Source organism: Asparagus officinalis, chromosome 7 (genome assembly GCF_001876935.1).
Source record: "Asparagus officinalis chromosome 7, Aspof.V1, whole genome shotgun sequence".
NCBI classification, from domain to species: domain Eukaryota; kingdom Viridiplantae; phylum Streptophyta; class Magnoliopsida; order Asparagales; family Asparagaceae; genus Asparagus; species Asparagus officinalis.
Window position 1 is genome coordinate 88,533,161 of NC_033800.1, and position 21,399 is coordinate 88,554,559.

Sequence of the window (21,399 nt, forward strand, 5' to 3'; positions counted from 1 at the left end):
GCTGCGACACAACGGTCTCGGTAGCGAGACTATTGGCTCCCACTGTGGTCGCCAGTTTATTTTCATCAAAAGTTAATTTCATTGTGGAATTCATTATATCTTCAGTCGATTACAATAAAATTGAAAGAAATAGCCTTTTTATAAGACTTCCTTTACACAACAAAATGAAAATTATAACTTTTTAGAAAATAACACAAAAATCGTTTATCGATTTTTGTTTTGCGGGACTTTGCCTGTGCCTGGAGTGCTTTTGCTCGTGGACTACCAATTCACAGATTGTGAAGGTCTTTGATATTCTTCCTTCGTTTAGAAGCAAGAATGAAAATCAGTGAATATCTTATCAAAGTAAGATGAACACTCTTCTTAAGATCAAGTCAAAGCTCAAATCTCAAGGAATCACACAAATAACTCAAGTTTGCTGCTCTATCTGTTCTCTGTTCTCCGATCTTTGTCAGTAATGGCCCTAGGGGGGTATTTATAGCCTCTGGGAACATTTAACTGAAAGCACGACATCATGAAAAGTTCCGAGACAGCCACGACTGTCTCGGAAATCATCAACTATCTGTCAGTTTCTTCTATAACTGTCTTCCCACATTCTAAACTCTGTTATTTTGACAGTTATCCATGTGATTCTCGCCTGCGATTTTTCTCACGTTCTTTGACAGTTAATGGACATGTGTCATGCAGTTATTTCAGCAACTTTTGATCATTTCAGACCTGTCTCGCGGGCGAGACAGTAAACACTATGTAGACACTGTCTCGTAACGCGAGACAGTTGACACTGTCTCGCACTGCGAGATAGTTGACACTGTCTCGCATGTGCGAGATAGTCATCACTGTCTTGCATTGTGAGACAGTCAACACTGTCTCACACTACGAGATAGTCTACACTGTCTCGCACTACGAGACAATCTACACTGTCTTGATCATTTCGAGACAGTGTAAGGTTATTTTTAGTGATCTTTGGATGATCTTCTCATTGTCTTGAGCTGTGTTTGGATATCTATCCATATTTTTTATGATCAAAGATCAATCTTTGAGAAATACTACGCTCCCTGTAACTGGTCGAACAAGTCATCAATCCTAGGTAATGGGTACCTATTCCAAATAGTGACCTTGTTCAACTCTCTATAATCAATGCACAATCTCATACTACCATCATTCTTCTTCACGAAGAGAACTTGCGTGCCCCACGAAGAATGACTCCGAGAATAAATCCCTTAGCTAACAACTCATCCAACTGGGTCTGAAGCTCCCTCATCTCAGCTGATGCCATGCGATAGGGTGCGCGGGATATCGGGGCTGTGATCGACTGCAACTCAATACAAAACTCGACCTCTCTCATAGGAGGTAACCCAAGTACGTCCTGAAAAACATCCTGATACTCTGAGACAACTCTAGTCTCCAACAAATCAGCATCCTGATCCCGTCGCATCACCTCCTTGATGTATGTCAGAAATGACTCCACAAAACGGTTACCCTGAGAGGTTACCACAATCATCTCAGACCCATCAGACGCCCGTAAATTAACTATCTTCACAAAGCAGTCAATACTAACATGGTAGGAAGATAACCAATCCATACCAAGGATGACATCAAACTCGGACATAAGCAACACTATCAAATCAACGACGAACTCCGACTCATCTAGACTGATAGTACACCTCCTACAAATGCTCACCAGAAGCGATATCTCACCTAAAGGGGTGGAAACTGATAAAGGGGTGTCTAATGGCTGAGCTACGAGCTAGAGTCTAGTCATAAAATCATACGAAATGAAGGAATGTGAAGCTCCTGAATCGAAGAGAATACGGGCGGAAAAAGAATTCACAAGGAACGTGCCCTCCACCACTGCTCCGCTAGCTCCATGATCACGCGGTACTACCACATATACTCTGTCTGTGGCTGGAGACTGCTCTGCTGCTAGTGCTGGAGAATACGGAACTATCTGCCCCTGAGGAACCTCCTGAACTGCACGAATCTGCTCCTCATTCCTCTGTGCTGTTGGCGGTGCCTCAAGTCTCATCTGGTTGCCCTGACCTCTGCCCTACTATTGCTACTGTTACTGGTTCAGACCCTTGCCCTACTGGGCTCCTACTGGTGCGCTACGGCACTTCGATGCCTTATGTCTGACCTTGTGACAGTTAAAACACACTCCCTGGAACTTGCATGTTCTTTGACAGTTAAAACACACTCTGATGCCTTATGTCAGACCCTTCCCACATTATTTGACAGTTAATGGACACGTGACATGCAGTTATTTCAACAGCTTTTGATTATTTCAGAGCTATCTCGCATGCGAGACAGTAGACACTGTCTCGTAACGCGAGACAGTTGACACTGTCTCGCATGTGCGAGACAGTCATCACTATCTTGCATTGTGAGACAGTCGACACTGTCTCGCACTGTGAGACAGTCTACACTGTCTTGATCATTTCGAGACAGCGTAAGGTTATTTTCTGTGATCTTTGGATGATCTTCTCGTTGTCTTGATCTGTGTTTGGATATCTATCAGTATTTTTTGACACCTACAGATACCCCCTCAAAAGTATTCCAGACTCATTCCTTTACAGAGGAGTCTGGGACACTTTGGATAAGACAGGTCTGACTTACATTCCCTTCAATACTTGATTGAGTAGATCGTGTAGAGGGACCCGTAAATAACTTCAACTCTTGACCTCTTTATCTCTCAATCTATTTAGTGCTTTGTAGAATAGCTAAGATTCTTCCGATACTACGTTTATCGCTTGACCGTTGTCGAGATCTTGAATCGAAGCTGTGAATTCAGCTTTTGTCACCAAATTGATACTTGATTCTTTATCACTGTATCAGTCTTCATAAGAACATAGTTTATACTCATGTATTTTTTTTGGAGTTTTTGAGAAATAGTTTAACCTCGTATACCCGTTGGGAGGTAATCAGGTTATTCTTAAGAATATTCTGGGTGATATTCTCGAGAAACTTCCTGTTGAGGGTAGGAAAACAGTTTAGACTCATGTACCTATTGGAGTATTCATGTGTATTATACATGGGTCGAGGTTACTTCATCAAAACATTACGACATTGCATATTATACCCAAGACAGTCATCACTGTCTCGCTTAATCGAGACAATGTAGACTATCTCGCAATGCGAGACAGATTATACTATCTCGCTGTACGAGATAGTGTATGCTGTCTCGCATGGCAAGATAGTAAAGACTGTCTCACTGTCCGAGACAGTGAAGACTGTCTCGGTCAGCAGAGTCGAGGGTATAAAACCCTGACTTAGGGTTTTTCAGAAGTTTTTTTACGTCGAATTCTGATCGATTTCTGGGCGATTTTTGACGATTTTCGATGAGTTTTCCGCCTCTTCTTCCTCTCTTTGTTTCTGATTTGTGTAGGGATCTTGTTTTGGGAGATCTCTTTCGAAGTTTGAGGGGTTTTATAGTGAATACTGTCTCACTGTCCGAGACAGTGAAGACTGTCTCGGTCAGCAGAGTCGAGGGTATAAAACCCTGACTTAGGGTTTTTCAGAAGTTTTTTTACGTCGAATTCTGATCGATTTCTGGGCGATTTTTGACGATTTTCGATGAGTTTTCCGCCTCTTCTTCCTCTCTTTGTTTCTGATTTGTGTAGGGATCTTGTTTTGGGAGATCTCTTTCGAAGTTTGAGGGGTTTTCTTCAGGTTTGTTCTCTTTATGATTTGTTCTAAGATTTCAACTTCCTTTGCTTCTTCTCCATGCATGCGGTTTTTTTTTAACTCATTTGGTAATATCTTTGTCGGTTCTAAACCCAAAACCCTAATTTTCTCGTTGGATTTCGATAGGTATCATGTCGCCACGAAGATCTCGAGTTCCCCGAGGCCGTTCGACTACCCAGACTACCGAGGGGGCTGATCCTGTTGCCGTTTCGTATGGGGGTACACTCCTTTCACCCTTTTACAAATTTAAATATTGCATTTTGTCAATTTTTTCTATATTTATCCATCTTTGTACGTAAATCTTCGTTTGTCATCCTTTGAGATGCATTCGAGAAGAGACGGTATCCTCCTTTGAGGGGATCGACACTGGAAAGTGTTTGTTTTGCTTGGACAAGACACACTTCAAAGTATACAGGGGCGATTTCATATTATCCCACATATTTTGAATGATTCTGATATGCCGTTATAATGCTCATCCATAGTAACGTATATCTCTTTTATACGTGTGGTAAATGGAAATCGTCACACCTGTTGCGAGACAGCAATTCTATCTTATGGAATAAAATACACCGCTTTCTCTAAAATTTTAGGACTATTCTTACACAATTTATGTGCACTTCTTCTTTGTCAGTCCATTTTCCTTCTGTAATCTTCACCACTAGTGAAGTCACGGGTCAAATAGTGCCACCCACTCCTACTATGAAGGACTCCCGTTAGTTGAGTCATCTCCTCAGTTCAACTCAGACTACAGCGAAGGAGCCATGGAGTTGATACGACGAGGTAGTTGTTGTGTTCAGCGACGGTTAATCACGGACGCGACTTTAATTTCAGAGCAAGATTCGAATCAGTGCATAAGGAAACCAGATTTCCTATTTGGTGACTCTATAAGAGACCCGGAAGTCATTTCTCGTAGACCTACGTTGTGGTTGCATGTGAGTGGGTCGACCTTCATTGTACCTGCCCTGGATTCCTCGGGAGCATTCACTTTTGAAGTTCATAAACTTGGTAGTTGGTCGAGAGATGTTTTGGAGATTGACAAAAAACCACGAGCGTGTTCACTGTGGTTTCATTGGCAGAGAGGCCACCCCAGGTTCTAGCAACAGAGATTCTGTGCAAGGACTACACCCTGGAGTCTTAGGTCAAGATAATCTACCCCAGAATGAAAAGGCGGCACAGACAAATACCGTGAAAATAGGTTAGTTGTGTTGGGAAAAGAATTCCCCATCAAGAAGTTCAGATGATATGGATGGGTCTATTATTTTGGAGATAAGTGGTGGACAAGAATGACCCGATATGTATTGAATTACACAGAAGTTCAAAGGTAACCAACGCGAAAAGAATTCCCCATCAAGAAGTTCAAAGGAAACTCAAAGTGGGATCTTCACTTAGAGAATCTGGGCTGGTTTGAATAACCTTAACTGTCATAAATACCATCTTTTTATGAGGTTAGTGGACCTATTTTCAGTTTGTAACTATCTTCCCATGTTTATGGTTGATCTCAAGCAGTTATAAAACCAAAAAACCGTCAAAAAACTTGTTGTAAGCAACTCTGTGGCCGAGACAGGGCTGTGTGTCTCGCACTTCCGAGACAGTTTATGCTGTCTCGGCTATTTTGGCTCTAACTCCCTTGTCCGATATTAGAATGAGATGATCCAAGATGCGTTGGAAAGATAACGAAGAGATCTACAACTTTTATCTTTTGATCTTCTTTAGATTTGGTGCAAGACAGTTGTAACTGTCTCGCATTCCGAGACAGTTGTGACTGTCTCGCACTTCCGAAATAGTTTGTGTTGTATCGGGTATTTTAGCTCTAACTCCCTTGTCCGATATTGGAATGAGATGATCCAAGATACATTAAAAATATAACGAATAGATCTACAACTTTTATCTTTTAACCTTCTTCAGATTTGGTGCAAGACAGTTGTAACTGTCTCGCATTCTGAGACAGTTGTGACTGTCTCGTACTTCCGAGACAGTTTGTGCTATCTCTACTATTTTGGCTCTAACTTCCTCCTCCGATATCGGAATGAGATGATCCAAGATGCGTTGGAAATCTGAAGAAGATATCTACAACTTTTATCTTTTGAGATTCTTTATATATGGTGCGAGACAGATGTAACTATCTTGTATTCCGAGACAGTTGTGACTGTCTCACACTTCCGAGATAGTTTGTGTTGTATCGGGTATTTTGGCTCTAACTCCCTCGTCCGATATCGGAATGAGATGATCCAAGATATTTCGGAAAGCTGACAAAGAGATCAACAACTTTTATCTTTTTATCTTCTTTAGATTTGGTACGATACAGTTGTAACTGTCTCGCATTCCGAGAAAGTTGTGAATGTCTCGCACTTCCGAGACAGTTTGTGCTATCTCGGCTATTTTGGCTCTAACTTCCTCGTCTTATGTCGGAATTAGAAGATCCAAGATGCATTGGAAAGCTTGTGAAGATCTCTAAAACCTCCCATAGGAGAGACCCTCATGAAGTAGGCGATACACACATGGTACTTTACCCTTTTATGGGCGAAGAACAACTCCCGGTTGAGTTGTTACTTTATCGTTTAGAGTGTTTCACAGACTCGTACGTTTCGCCGACTTACTTCATGTGCTTTTAGTCTATTTAATTTTTTTTTCAGATAGCTAAAATTTTTCCGGTGTTGCGTTTATCGCTTGATCGTTGTCAAAATCTTGAACTAAAGCTAGCGTGTTGATTTTTGAATTAGCTCGTGTCGTTGGGTTGATGTTGAACTAGTCACCTTCATTGGGAGTTTGTATCTGAGTCACGATTGAACTCCCTGAATTAATTCCTTGAACTAACGTTTCATCCTGAGCCTTGTTTCGGCGGAATTATTAACGCGTTGGGTAGAATAGACTTCGTTGTAATGCATTGACTGGCGTTGGGACATGGCAAGCCCAAGTGTAGAGATAGTAAGACCAAGTGTTGATGTCGGTTCATCTGCCTGTACGGAGTTTCTCCTGGCATGGACCGTTATACATTTGTCGGTTTTTTACTTAATCACCAAGGGATTTTGATTGTAGGACCAGTCATTGGAGCTGATACGACAACAATCACTAGAGAGGCTTTTTCGATGATGTCTTGTGTGCGCGAGACAGTATACCCTAGCTCGTGTGTCTGAGGCGGGTTCAATTGTTCCGCTTGAAGAAAGGTGGCCTTCGAGCTGAATTTGTATCTTCCTTGAGTTTGACAGAGCTTAAACTTTATTATGATTGTTTATCCTACTCATAATAAATACTTATAGGATTTTTGGCAAATCCTCAACCATCAACGGATTTGATAAGCCTTTACCAATTACCGTTTGAATCGAGCTAGCATGTAGATTGTTTAAGTCCGTTCTGCATGTAACGTTGTGCTAAGAGAATAAACTCTCTTAGACTTTGTACTATAATGTTAAATACATTGGTTTGGTCATTTTTACGAGAATGTACCACCCAACAATGTGTGTTATATGTAGACTTATCTCTAATAAGGGACTGAGATAACGTCCCCTATGTATAAAACATGAATTTGAAAATATTGATGGGTTGTGTCTTTTTGGTAAGAAGATAAACCCGACACTGGAGAGGAAGCATTTTATATTCTTTCTCCTGGTCTTTTTTTTGTTGGTAGAGATGAACCCAATGATGGAGAGGAAGAATTTTATATTCTATTTCCTGGTCTCTTTTTTATTGGTAGAGATAAACCCGATGCTAGAGAGGAAGAATTTTATATTCTATCTCTTGGTCTCTTTTTTGTTGGTAGAGATGAACCCGATACTGAGAGAAAAATTTTTATATTCTATCTCCTGCTATAAAAGAAACTCAAAGTAGGATCTCCACTTTGAGAATCTAAAGGGTGAAACTAAGAGTGGGATCTCCACTCTGAGAATCGAGAAGATTTAGATAACCCTAACTGTTAAAAGGATTGATTATCTAATCTAAAAGTGGATTTATCATTTATCGAGATGGAATTCTAACTTTGGTCCTAACTGTTTAAAGGTTTGACCGAGTGGGGAATGTGTGGAAACCTTTCATTTATTGAGAGGTGATTCCGATTTTGATCCTAACTGTTTAAAGGTTTGACCAAATGGGAGTTTAAGACGATCCTATATGTTTAAAGGTCTGATCGTTCAATTTGTGGACCTCTCGTTCATGGAAGGAATCAAGAGGGGATTTTGGTTTTGGTCCTAACTGTTTAAAGGTTTGACCAAATGAGAATTCGAGATGATCCTAACTATTTAAAGGTTTGATCGTTCAATTTGTGGACCTTTCGTTCATGGAAGGAATCGAGAGGGGATTATGGTTTTGGTCCTAACTGTTTAAAGGTTTGACCAAATGAGAATTTGAGACGATCCTAACTGTTCAAAGGTTTGATCGTTCAATTTGTGTACCTCTCGTTCATGGAAGGAATCGAGAGGGGATTTTGGCTTTGGTCCTAACTGTTTAAAGGTTTGACCAAATGGGAATTTGAGACGATCCTAATTGTTTAAAGGTTTGATCGTTCAATTTATGGACCTCTCGTTCATGGAAGGAATCGAGAGGGGATTTTGGCTTTGATCCTAACTGTTTAAAGGTTTGATCAAATGAGAATTTGAGACGATCCTAATTGTTTAAAGGTTTTATCGTTCAATTTGTGGACCTCTCATTCATGGAAGGAATCGAGAGGGGATTTTGGCTTTGGTCCTAACTGTTTAAAGGTTTGACCAAAAGGGAATTTGAGACGATCCTAACTGTTTAAAGGTTTGATCGTTCAATTTGAGTAGACCTCTCATTCATGGAAGGAATCGAGAGGGGATTTTGGCTTTGGTCCTAACTGTTTAAAGGTTTGACCAAATAAGAAGTGGGAGTATGGTACAAATAATAGTGAGAATGTTGACTTATACAAATCACTCGGTGGGGATTTTCGGTGTTAAGTGGCTAGGATTTAACCCGAAGGGGTTTGATAATCGCTATGGATCAGTAGATTAAAATTTTGGATATCATGTCAGGACATCAATAGTGGGAGTGTTAAAGGCTTAGACACAGTGGGAGTTTGAATGAATTCAACCGTGAAGAATTTTGGTGGACCCACCGTCAATTAATTTAATTAGTGAGAGATTTTGTGGTGGAGGATCGTGAATTATTAAGCACTCCAAAATTACTTCGAGGAAGTTTCGTGAGGGAAGATTGACCCGATGAAGTCATTGAATCTCATCTCAACGAAAGAGTACTCCGAAGGTCACTATAGGAGGGTTTTAATTATCTTGGAAATGATTAAATAGCCACAGTGGGAGGTTCTTAATCATGATTAATAATGAATTAGTCTGATGATTGGTTTTCACCTTGAATAATGAATCGGTTTTTGATTATCCTTAAAAATACCATGTGTAGTATTCTCCAGGAACTTCCCATTGGAGTGAATTGAGGTATTCCACCCCCAGCTCTTTGGTGAATCTAAATCCAATTATATTCGGCCACTTTGTTGGGTTATCCTTAAGAATATTAAGAGTAATATTCTCTAGGAACTTCCCGTTATTGAAAATAAAGAAAGTAGTTTAACCTCGTATACCCGTCGGAGGAAAAGGAGAAACAGTTTATACTCTTATACTCGTTGGAGTTACATGGAAAGGCAGTTTATACTCGTATACTCATTGGAGTCAGGGGAAACAGTTTATACTCGTGTACCCAATGGAGTTGGGGGAAACAGTTTATACTCATGTACCCAATGGAGTGAATGTCGTCTTTATTTGGCTTATTTCGTCGTTATGACGTCAGAGTCAATTAAGGCTTGGATTTTGTTTTTGAGTCCAAAGCAAATCTTGGTGGGATGAAGAACCCTTCTGTGGTATGTACAGTAGTTTGGATCTGTAATTATCTTAGCACCCTCCTGATCTTTAATAGGTGGTAGTTCGATTTTGTCATTAGCGACGAGGTATTTCAAGATGGCTGGAACTTAATCATCTTCGAAAGAATACTTCTTCTGGAACTTCAGATCGGGAGTTTGTTGTCTCCGAGGTTGTTGTTGTGATGTTTGATTGGTATTCACAACGGTTGCAGGTGTCACCGGTTGTCTTCTCTCAACTTTTTTTCTTTTACGAAAGCGTTCGGCTTGTTCGCCTCGTAGTTTTAACTCTTTCCAAGTTGCTGAAGGTATAACCCCAGGACTTCCAGAATATTAATGGAGAGATTGTTGTGGCATGTCTACAAGATGAATTCCTCTGTGATAGGATCCCTGCAATTCATTGCCTTGTTGTGGAAGCGCTTGACAAAATTATCGACTGACTCTCTGTCTTTTTGCTTCTCATCCAGAAGGGTTCCGATTGACACTTCGGTATCATCACCGAAGAAATTGCTGAGGAACAAACTTTCCATGTCATCCCAGCAATTGACGCTCCTAGGTTTGAAATGTCAGTACCAATCGAAGGTGGACCCATGAAGGGTACTAACGAATGACCGGACCATCAAAGCCTCGTTTCCATAGATCACATCCAAGTGAGACTTAAAATAAATCAAGTGCTGAGTAGGCGAGCCCTTCCCGTCAAACGGTGTGAAGTTAATCAGATTGAATTTTGCTGGAGTATTGAATCTTATTCTCTAGGATAGGGATAAGGAATACCCGTCTTCTTTACTTCATGAGCGGACATCAAAGTATTGACTTTGTTTTTAAGGTCTTGTATTTTTTTGTCCTCATCTTCATCTCTCTTTGAGCGATTTTGAGCAGAAATAATTGGGCTACCCCCAGTGTTATTAAGAGGTGTAATTGAACTACTCCTAATATTGTTGTTGGGAGGATCTGTTGAACCACCCCCAGCATTATTGTTATTGGGAGGTGTATCAGCCACAATAACTTCGTCCACTTCTGGATCGCTGTCATCTACAACATTTTGAGTGTGGCGGCTGGATTCAGCTCACTGACTGGACTCAGGAGGTTGAATCCGTTGAGCTTGTAATTCTCTCATTTGTTGGATAGCCAACTCCATCTCCATCTTCATCTCAGCTCTAATTAATTCTCTCATTTGTTGGATAGCCAACTCCATCTCCATCTTCATCTCAGCTCTAATTTCTTCACGTTGCTTGGCTAGAGCTTCTTGAAGCATTTGAGCAAACTGATCAGGAGTGATTGTAAACACTTCTCTGGCTCGCCCCATGCTAGATATTGTATCATCCGAAGCAATCACAGAATAAGTGTCCGAAAGTTCATCCTCTGAGGACATTCCTTCATGCATTCTCTTGTAATCCCTATAACGATCGACTCTAAATTGCAGTTGTGATATTTTCTGAGAAAGACTTCGGCCAACACTTACTCCTGGAGAAATCCGGATCAGTGTTAGTGACACGTTGTCTTCTTCTGTCCGTCATGTTGATGGTGACTTCAGGGAACTCTTTTCCTCGAACAGAAGGCCTCTTGTGGAAATATCTTGGCTTGGGTTTGGATATTTCAGTGGACGGTCTTTGGAATACAGAGACACTTGGTGAAACTGATTTAGAACAGTTACATTCCGATAATACCGCCTTGATGAGTTTCTCACATACACAATGAGGACTTGTTTCTCGAATAGTCCTTTTTCATGACTTGTTTACACCCCCATCTTGATAGTATAACTCATCGGTATGATTGCCGGAGCACCCTATCGTCTGTAAGTGTAACCTCCCAGGTATAACGTTGTCTTTTTGCGGACACGTCATCTTCTGGAAATGTACAGTCTTGTTAGCATTCTCAGGAGTCGCATGTTTAGAACCACCCCTCTGCGGGTAAGGAGTCTTAACGGACTTCTGAGTTTCAATATGAACTCCCAAGCGGGTGGAAATCAAGATTTTCCCAACTTGAGATTGCTTTGGGTTGGTGGGAGGACGCGTACAACCCCCAGCCTAAAGAACCATTTGGATTTTGTTCACCGGACCTAAGCGTTCCTTGACCAAAGCTTTGCCTTGATCTTCGTGCAAAGGACCAAGGCGATCTGCCATTGTGATTTTAACCTTTGACAGATCAGGGTTGACCCAAGGCTTCACGTATGGTGCAGCAGATATATTTGGAGTAGACAGACGAGGAGCGGTGTCAACGGAGTCGAAGGATTAGCTTCGGGGGTTGTTCTTTGGGTGAGACACTTGCTAGTATCTCAGATAAAGTCTCTTTGGGTGAGACAGTTGAGACTGTCTCGGACAAAGGCTCTTTGGGCGAGATAGTCTCCACTATCTTGGCCAAAGGGATGATTCTTGACGGCATCCGAATGCTGATTTTGCATAACTCTGGACCTTGGAATCCAAACTTTACGGAGCTTTGGTGGTTCTTTGGCCACCGTTTCCTTCTTCCTTTCTTGAATTTGTCGCACCAGGGCACGAGCATGAGCAACGTTTGCATGACGCTTCTGGATGCGTTCCTTAAAGGTTGAACGGGCTCTTTTGACGAGAACTCATTCCTCTGTAGTGAGCTTAGAAGAGATGTGAGTGGCTTGTCACTGAGGTAACTGGACCACTTGATGTTTCCTCGACTCCAGATCCATGTAGTAGCGAACTCCATCAATTTGTTCCAAAGCCCTAGCAAGCTGACAAGCCAGGCGTTGACGTTGCCTCTAACGAGTCCTCTTTGTCAGAGTTGGTGATCTTTCATTGGACGACTCCATAACTGGGGAGGAGCCTTTATGATCAGAGCTTTCGGCCTTATTGGATGCCGGGATAACATTGCGAGGGGCAGCCTCAACAACTTTTGGGCGAGAGTCGTCACTCTGAGTCTTTATCAGTGTGTAAACCTTCTTTGAGGATGAGATCTCCCTACACATGCGGTGCGAGGAGGACCTTAATGAGGATGAGGAGATGTACTCCTCAAACTTGGCTTGGTCGAACTCGTACTCTACCATGGATTCAATCGGTATCTTGATGATCGACTGTGACACGACGGTCTCGGTAGCGAGACTGTTGGCTCCCACACGGGCTCTTTTGACGAGAACTCATTCCTCTGTAGTGAGCTTAGAAGAGATGTGAGTGGCTTGTCACTGAGGTAACTGAACCACTTGATGTTTCCTCGACTCTAGGTCCGTGTAATAGCGAACCCCATCGATTTGTTCCAATGTCTTAGCCATTTGACGAGCGCGGCGCTGACGTTGTCTCTGACAAGCCCTTTTTGTCAGTGCCGGTAGGCTTTAATTCAATGACTCCTTAATTGACTCCTTAATTGGAGAAGAGTTATTGTGAGCAGAGGTGTTTTGAGTAAAATCCTCAGCAACAATCGGAGGAGTGTCTTCACCCGTAGCATTCGACGTTGTCGATAATTCGTAAACCTTCTTAGAAGATGAAATCTTCCTGCATTTACGGGGTGAGGAAGACTTTGTAGATGAGGATGATAAGTATTCCTCGAACTTTGCTTGGTCAAATTCATACTCGACCGTAGATTCAACCGGTATCTTAATGATCGGCTGTGACACGACGGTCTCGGCAGCGAGACCGTTGGCTCCCACTGTGGTCGCTAGTTTATTTATGTCAGGAACAAGTTCTATTGTAGAATTCATTATAACTGTTTATCGATTATAATAAATATAAAAGAGTGAGCTTCGTACTTTGTAAAACTACTTTTTACAATAAAAATCAAATTATAAGCTCCTTAGAAACAAACGCAGGATTATTGTTTGGATCGCTGCTTGCGCGGGATCTTTACCTGTGCAGGGGGTGCGTTAGCCTGTGGACCACCGAATCACGGATTCTGATTGAATCGTGAAGGCTTTGGGGATCCTTCCTTCGTTTAGAAGCAAGAATAGAGTCAGTGAATAGCTTATCGAAGTAAGATGAACACTCTTCTCAAGATTAAGTCAAAGCTTATATCTTAAGGAACCTCCTAATTGTTGAAAGGAGATGAGCTCTTGAAATTCGCCCAAGCCTCTCTGCTCTCTATGCTCTATGCTCTTGAATCTGCTCCAAAAATGCCCAGCCCCTTTTATAACCGCCGTCCCACTACTTAAATATCATCTTTTTATGAGGTTAGTGGGCCTATTTCCAGTTTGTAACTATCTCCCCACATTTATGGTTGATCTCAAGCAGTTATGAAGCCAAAAAACCATCAAAAAACATATTGTAAGCAACTCTGTGGCTGAGACAGGGCTGTGTGTCTCGCACTTCCAAGACAGTTTGTGCTGTCTTGGCTATTTTGGCTCTGACTCTCTCGTCCGATATCGGAATGAGATGATCTAAGATGCGTTGGAAAGATGATGAAGAGATCTATAATTTTTATCTTTTGATCTTCTTTAGATTTGGTATGAGATAGTTATATCTGTCTCGCATTCTGAGATAGTTGTGATTGTCTCGCACTTCCGAGATAGTTTGTGTTATACCGGGTATTTTTGCTCGAACTCCCTCGTCCGATATCGGAATGAGATGATACAAGATGAGTTAGAAAACTGATGAATATATCTAAAACTTTTATCTTTTAACCTTCTTTAGATTTGGTGTGAGACAGTTGTAACTGTCTCACATTCCAAGACAGTTATGACTATCTCGCACTTCCGAGATAGTTTGTGCTGTCTCGGCTATTTTGGCTCTAACTTCCTCGTACGATATCAGAATGAGATTATCCAAGATGTGTTGCAAAGATGACGAAGAGATCTACAACTTTTATATTTTGAGCTTCTTCAGATTTGGTGTAAGACAGTTGTAACTGTCTTGCATTCCGAGACAGTTGTGACTGTCTCGCACTTCTGAGATAGTTTGTGTTATCTCGGGTATTTTGGCTCTAACTCCCTCGTCCGATATCGGAATAAGATGATCCAAAATACGTTGAAAATCTGACAAAGATATCTATAACTTTTATCTTTTTACCTTCTTTAGATTTTATGTGAGGCAGTTGTAACTGTCTCACATTCCAAGACAGTTGTGACTGTCTCGCACTTCCGAGATAGTTTGTGTTATCTCGGATATTTTGGCTCTAACTTCCTCGTTCGATATCGGAATGAGATGATCCAAGATACGTTGGAAAGCTTGAAAAGATATCTACAACCTTCCATAGGCGAGACACTCATGTAGTAGACGATACACATATGGTACTTTAGCCTTTTGTGGGCAAAGCACAACTCCCGGTTGAGTTGTTACTTTATCGTTTAGCGTGTTTCACAGACTCATACGCTTCGCCGACTTACTTCATGTACTTTTAGCTTCTCTATAATATCGTATGATCTCCTTTGACTCAGGTAATCCTCCTTGATTCGGATAGTAATAATCATCGTCTTTTTTTCATCTCGAGCTATGTGCGAGAACCTATAGGTAATTTTTTATGCCTACAGATACCTCGAGACCGTTGGCTCCCACTATGGTTGCCAGTTTATTTATATCAGGAACAAATTTTGTTGTAAAATTTATTATAACTATTTATCAATTATAATGAATACCAAAGAGTGAGTTTCGTACTTTGTAAAACTACTATTTACAATAAATATCAAATTACAAGCTCCTTAAAAACAAACGCAAGATCGTTGTTTGGATCACTGCTTACGCGGGATATTTGCCTGTACCAGGGTTGCGTTAGCCTGTAGACCACCGAATCACGGATTCTGATTGAATCGTGAAGGCTTTGGGGATTCTTCCTTCGTTTAGAAGAAAGAATAGAGTTAGTGAATATCTTATCGAAGTAAGATAAACACTCTTCCCAAGATCAAGTCAAAACTTAGATCTTAAGGAACCTCCTAATTGTTGAAAGGAGATGAGCTTTTAAAATTTGCCCAAGCCTCTCTGCTCTATGTGCTCTATGCTCTTGAATCTGCTCCAAAATTGCCCAGCTCCTTTTGTAACCGCCGTCCCACTACTTAAATACCATTTTTTATGAGGTCCTATTTTCAGTTTGTAACTATCTTCCCACATTTATGGTTGATCTCAAGCAGTTATAAAGCCAAAAAACCGTCAAAAAACGTGTTGTAAGTAACTCTGTGGCCGAGACAGGGCTGTGTGTCTCGCACTTCCGAGACAGTTTGTGCTATCTCAGTTATTTTGGCTCTAACTCCCTCGTCCGATATCAGAATAAGATAATCCAAGATGTGTTGGAAAGCTAACGAAGAGATATACAACTTTTATCTTTTAAGCTTCTTCAAATTTTGTGTGAGACAGTTGTAACTTTCTCGCATTCTGAGACAGTTGTGACTGTCACGCACTTCCGAGATAGTTTGTGTTATATCGGGTATTTTGGCTCTAACTCCCTCGTCCGATATCAGAATGAGATAATCCAAGATGAATTAGAAAACTGACGAAGAGATATACAACTTTTAACTTTTGACATTTTTTAGATTTGGTGCAAGACAGTTTTAACTGTCTCGCATTCCGAGATAGTTGTGACGGTCTCGCACTTCCGAGACTGTTTGTGCTGTTTCGGCTATTTTGGCTCTAACTTCCTTGTTCGATATCAGAATGAGATGATCCAAGATGTGTTTGAAAACTGAAGAAGATATCTACAACTTTTATCTTTTGAGCTTCTTCAAATTTGGTGCGAGACAGTTATAACTGTCTCGCATTCTGAGACAGTTGTGACTGTCTCACACTTCTTAGATAGTTTGTGTTATCTCGGGTATTTTAGCTTTAACTCTCTCGTCCGATATCGGAATGAGATAATCTAAAATAAGTTGGAAATATGACGAAGAGATCTACAACTTTTGTCTTTTGACCTTCTTCATATTTGATGCAAAACAGTTGTAACTGTCTCGCACTTCCGAGACAGTTTGTGCTGTCTCGGCTATTTTGGCTCTAACTTCCTCGTCTGATCTCGAAATAAGGTGATTCAAGATGCGTTGGAAAGCTTACGAAGAGATATAAAACCTTATATAGGAAAAATACTCATGGATTAGGCTAGACACACATGGTACTTCACTTTTTTTTGGGCAAAGCACACTCCCGGTTGAGTTGTTCCTTTATCGTTTAGCGTGTTTCACAGACTCATACGCTTCGCTGACTTACTACATGTGTTTTTTATCTTCTCTACAATATCAGATGATCTCATTTAACTTAGATAATCATTCTTGACTCAGATAGTAACAGTCATCGTATTTTTTTCATCTCGAGCTATGTGCGAGAACCTATAGGTAATTTTTTTATGCCTACACTGGTTATCATCAGTTGCGGGTTCGGGAGATGGATATCCCCAAGACTGGTTTTCTTACTTGATATGGATGATTTGAGTTCATAGTCATGCCATTTGGGTTGACCAATGCACCCGCGGTATTCATGGATTTGATGAACCAGGTTTTCCGTCCCTTCTTAGATTAGTTCGTGATTGTTTTTATTGACGACATCCTCATTTATTCGAGATCAGAGGTAGACCACGAGCAGCACCTACGGTAAGCTTTAAGGACTCTGCAGAAGCATCGGTTATATGCCAAGTTTAGCAAGTGTAAATTTTAGCTTTCAGAAGTCAGATTTCTCAGCCATGTCATCAGTAGAGAGGGCATAGTAGTGGATCCAGCTAAGGTTACAGCAGTTCTTGATTACGAACCGCCAAAGACGGTGACAGAGATTCGTAGCTTCTTGGGTTTAGCTGGCTATTACAGGAAGTTCATCCAGGACTTCTTAAAGATTTTGGCGCTAATTACATGCCTTACGAAGAAGGGTGTACAGTTCATTTGGAGTGTGGAGTACCAGAAGGCCTTTGATATCTTGAAGACTAAGTTGACTTCAGCACCAGTTTTGACTATTCCGAGTAGCGACAGGACGTTCGTCGTCTACACAGATGCATCTTTGGCAGGCTTAGGAGGTGTATTGATGCAGACTCAGAGAGTAGCAGCATATATATCTTGGCAGTTAAGGGTGCATGAGCAAAACTATCCCACTCATGACTTGGAGTTAGCAGCAGTGGTATTTGCACTAAAGTCATGGAGACACTACTTGTATGGAGTGCAGTTTGAGTTGTTCACAGACCACCAGAGTCTGAAGTATCTTTTCTCTCAGAAGGAACTCAACCAGAGACAGAGGAGATGGATTGAGTTTATCAAGGACTATGAGTTCGTGATTCAGTATCATCCGGGAAAGGTGAACGTCATAGCAGATGCTTTAAGTAGGAAGCGTCGACATCGGATTTCGGCTTTGAGGTGTTCATTGTATAGAGATCTTCTTAATTTTAGCCAGTTTGATTTCAGACCTGAGATTAGTAGAACCAGTGCATTTTTAGGAGCTATGTCAGTGCAGCCATCTTGGAGCATCAGAGTTGTCAGAGCTCAGTGGGAAGACTCTTGGATTCAAATTTGAAAGGAGGAGATTTCCAAAGAGCCTAAAGCTGATTGGACCATTGGAATAGATGGAGGCCTACGGATGAAGGGTAGATTGGTCATGCCATCCAGTGCCGAGCTGAAGAGGGAGTTATTTGATGAAGCTCATCGTACTCGGTATACAGTGCATCCAGGAACCACCAAGATGTACAAGGACCTGATTATTTGATGAAGCTCATCGTACTCGGTATACAGTGCATCCAGGAACCACCAAGATGTACAAGGACCTGAAGAGACACTTCTGGTGGAGTGGAACCACCAAGATGTACAAGGACCTGAAGAGACACTTCTGGTGGAGTGGTATGCGTAGAGAGATTGCAAAGTATGTGGATAAGTGTTTTACCTGTCAGCAGGTGAAGGCAGAGCATCAGAGACCAGTAGAAACACTTCAGCCTTTACCTATCCCAGAGTGAAAATGGACGGATATTTCTATGAACTTCATTGTAGGGTTACCGAAGTCGAAGAAGGGGAATGATTCAGTTTGGGTGATTGTGGACGGTTGACGAAGTCAGCACATTTTATTCCAGTGAGGACTACATATACAGCTGAGGCGTATGCGAGGATATTTATTCGGGAGATAGTTCGACTTCATGGAGTTCCTGATATGATTGTGTCGGATCGAGGTTTAGTGTTCACTTCACATTTTTGGAGGAGTTTCCAGGATTCTTTCGGTAGCAGGCTATCTTACAGCAGTGTATTCCACCCACAGACTGATGGTCAGACGGAGAGGGTGAATCAGGTGTTGAAAGACATGTTGCGGGCTTGTGTCATAGATTTTCAAGGTAGCTGAGAGGAGCATATTCCACTGATAGAATTCGCTTATAACAATAGTTATCAAGCGACAATCGATATGGCCCCATATGAGGCATTGTACGGGAGACCTTAGATCACCGATATGTTGGGCAGAGCCAGAGAATAGCTTAATGTTTGGACCAGAGCTTGTGAGGCAGACTACTGAGAAGGTAGCATTGATCAGAGATAGGATTTTAGCCGCTCAGAGTCAGCAAAAGAGCTATGCAGATAAAAGACGAAGACTCTTGGAGTTTCAGGTTGGAGATTCAGTTATGCTAAAGGTATCGTCTATGAAAGGCGTTCAGAGATTCGGGAGACAGGGAAAGCTTGCACCGAGGTATATTGGACCCTTTCGGATTTTAGAGCACATTGGAGCTGTGTCATACAGACTAGACCTTTCAGCATCAATGTCTAGTATACACAATGTATTTCATGTTTCTATGCTCAAGAAACACTTGCATGATGAGGAGCAGCAGTGAGTATTGGATATACCAGAGATTGAGCTTCAGGAGGATTTGACTACTATTAATATTCCAGTTTGTATACTTGTCAGGGAGGATAAGAGGCTTTGAAACAAGGTGATTCCTTTGGTGAAAATTCAGTGGAACCGAAGAGGCATTGAGGAGATTTCTTGGGAGAGCGAAGAGGACATGCATCGCGACTATTCACACATGTTTGAGCATGTAAATTAAAGATTTTTGTATAATTTATATATGGCTTATAGATCCAATTATGGCGATGTTTATATTTAACGTTAAAATGAGGGTATTACCACTTATCTCCTAAGTACTCGGAACATAGGGTATATATATGAGGGGTTCCTTGTTTGGATTTTTTTGCTGGATGTACTTGTTCCATTTAGTTAGGAGTTAAGTGGGGGTATTTACATTTTAGATGGTTAAGTGTGGACATCGAAGATGATTTTCGAGAGCGTGAAGATGATATGTAGCGCTACTTCCTGCATTTATTGAGGAAGTGAATTGATTTATGTGCATGAGTAGTTGTGTGATTATGTTTAGATTTAACGCTAGAACGAGGATAATTCCGCTTAATTCTTAACCTTTTGGAATACATGGTATATATATGGGGTGTTCCTTGTTTGGATTTTTCGCCCGACGTACTAGTTCCATTTGATTAAGGGTTGAGTGGGAGTATAGTCATCTTGGATTGTTAAATATAAATATCGCTATATGCTTATCTAGAGTAATATTATTTGTTTTAGTATGATTTCTGAATTTTGAGGAAGAAATTCTTTTAAGGGGGAAGAATGTAAAATCCCGTATTTTTGTTAGTAGTATATGTGAATTATTAATGATAAATAATTCTATTATGATTAATGACTTGAGGTCATAGAGACACTTGATAACAATTTATTAGAGAAGTATGAGTGTAATTATATAGAGTTTTGTGCATTGGTTTTGAGCAAATTAGCAAAACGTGCACGGATTAGGAAATCAGATTGCTCAGTCGACTTATCAGTCGACTCATGAGTCCACTAATGAGTCAACCAATGAGTCGACTGACGGGCTGATTTCGGGTTTTCTTTAAGTTTGCGGGTTTGTTCGGTCTTGTATCGGGTTTGACCGCTCATATATGATATCTCCTACCCGAGAACACCTTCAGAACTCAAAACCGTAGCCCCCATCTCTCCCTCTCAAACCCTAGCTCGGATTTTGATGTTTTGGAGGAGTTCTCGAAGGAGTTTGCATGGGATTTCGTGTAGTGCAGCGGAGGAGATCGTGCTTTGGTAGATCCAGGAGTTTGTGCATCATATCAGAGGCGAGTAACATCTCGCCCAGCCATACACCCACTATTTGTATAGTTTCTTTGAGTTTTTATTTCGGATTTTTTAGCCTAAAACGTATTTTTGTGAATAAAAGTAGATGCTTTACATTATAAGCTGCAATATCTATAGTTTTCAGTTAGTAAAAAGCTCACCAACATTTTTGTAAGGTAGATCCAGATCTAGAATTAGTTTTAAACATGGGTTTCATGTGATTTAATGTTTTCAATACGTTTTTAAATATGTATAAATATGTTTAGGGTTTTAATGTAAGATATTACTTGTAAATCTCTCGTTTCTGTTGATACACCTGGGTTAGAATCAGAAATATGTTGCTTGACATGATGAAAAAGAACTTTAGTTTAACGTTTTTGTAGATAACCGTCGTATGCAGGAAAACTAGGGATTTTCTGCTCAGTCGACCAATGAGTCGACTTATGAGTCGACTTATGAGTCGACTGATAAGTCGACCAATGAGTCGACTGACGGAAAAATTAACAGTTTTGTGTTTTAATCTGGTTGACCAATGAGTCGACCAATCCCAGTCGACTCATGAGTCGACTGACGAGGAAATTTCCAGTTTTTCCTCATTTTGGATTTTTTTGAGTTGTTTCATTTTAACCGAAATCGTTTGGGCATGTTTACTGTCTTTGCGTGCTTCTATATGAACGAGGGGTCGCTTTGGATAGCTGATATTCAAATTTATTGTTTAACTTGCATCTTTACATGTGAGATGACATGTGGACGCGAGTTTAAGTTTACACACCGAGGCGCATGTGAAATCCGTATAGGTATATCTTTCCACCTATCTCATTGATAGTTACACAGTTTGTTCAGTCCTCGTGTTGGACTATAATCCATTGAAGTCATCGTGTTGGACTATAATCCATTTCAGTCCTCGTGTTGGACATTTACCTTTTTGTCCATGTGTTGGACATCAATTTA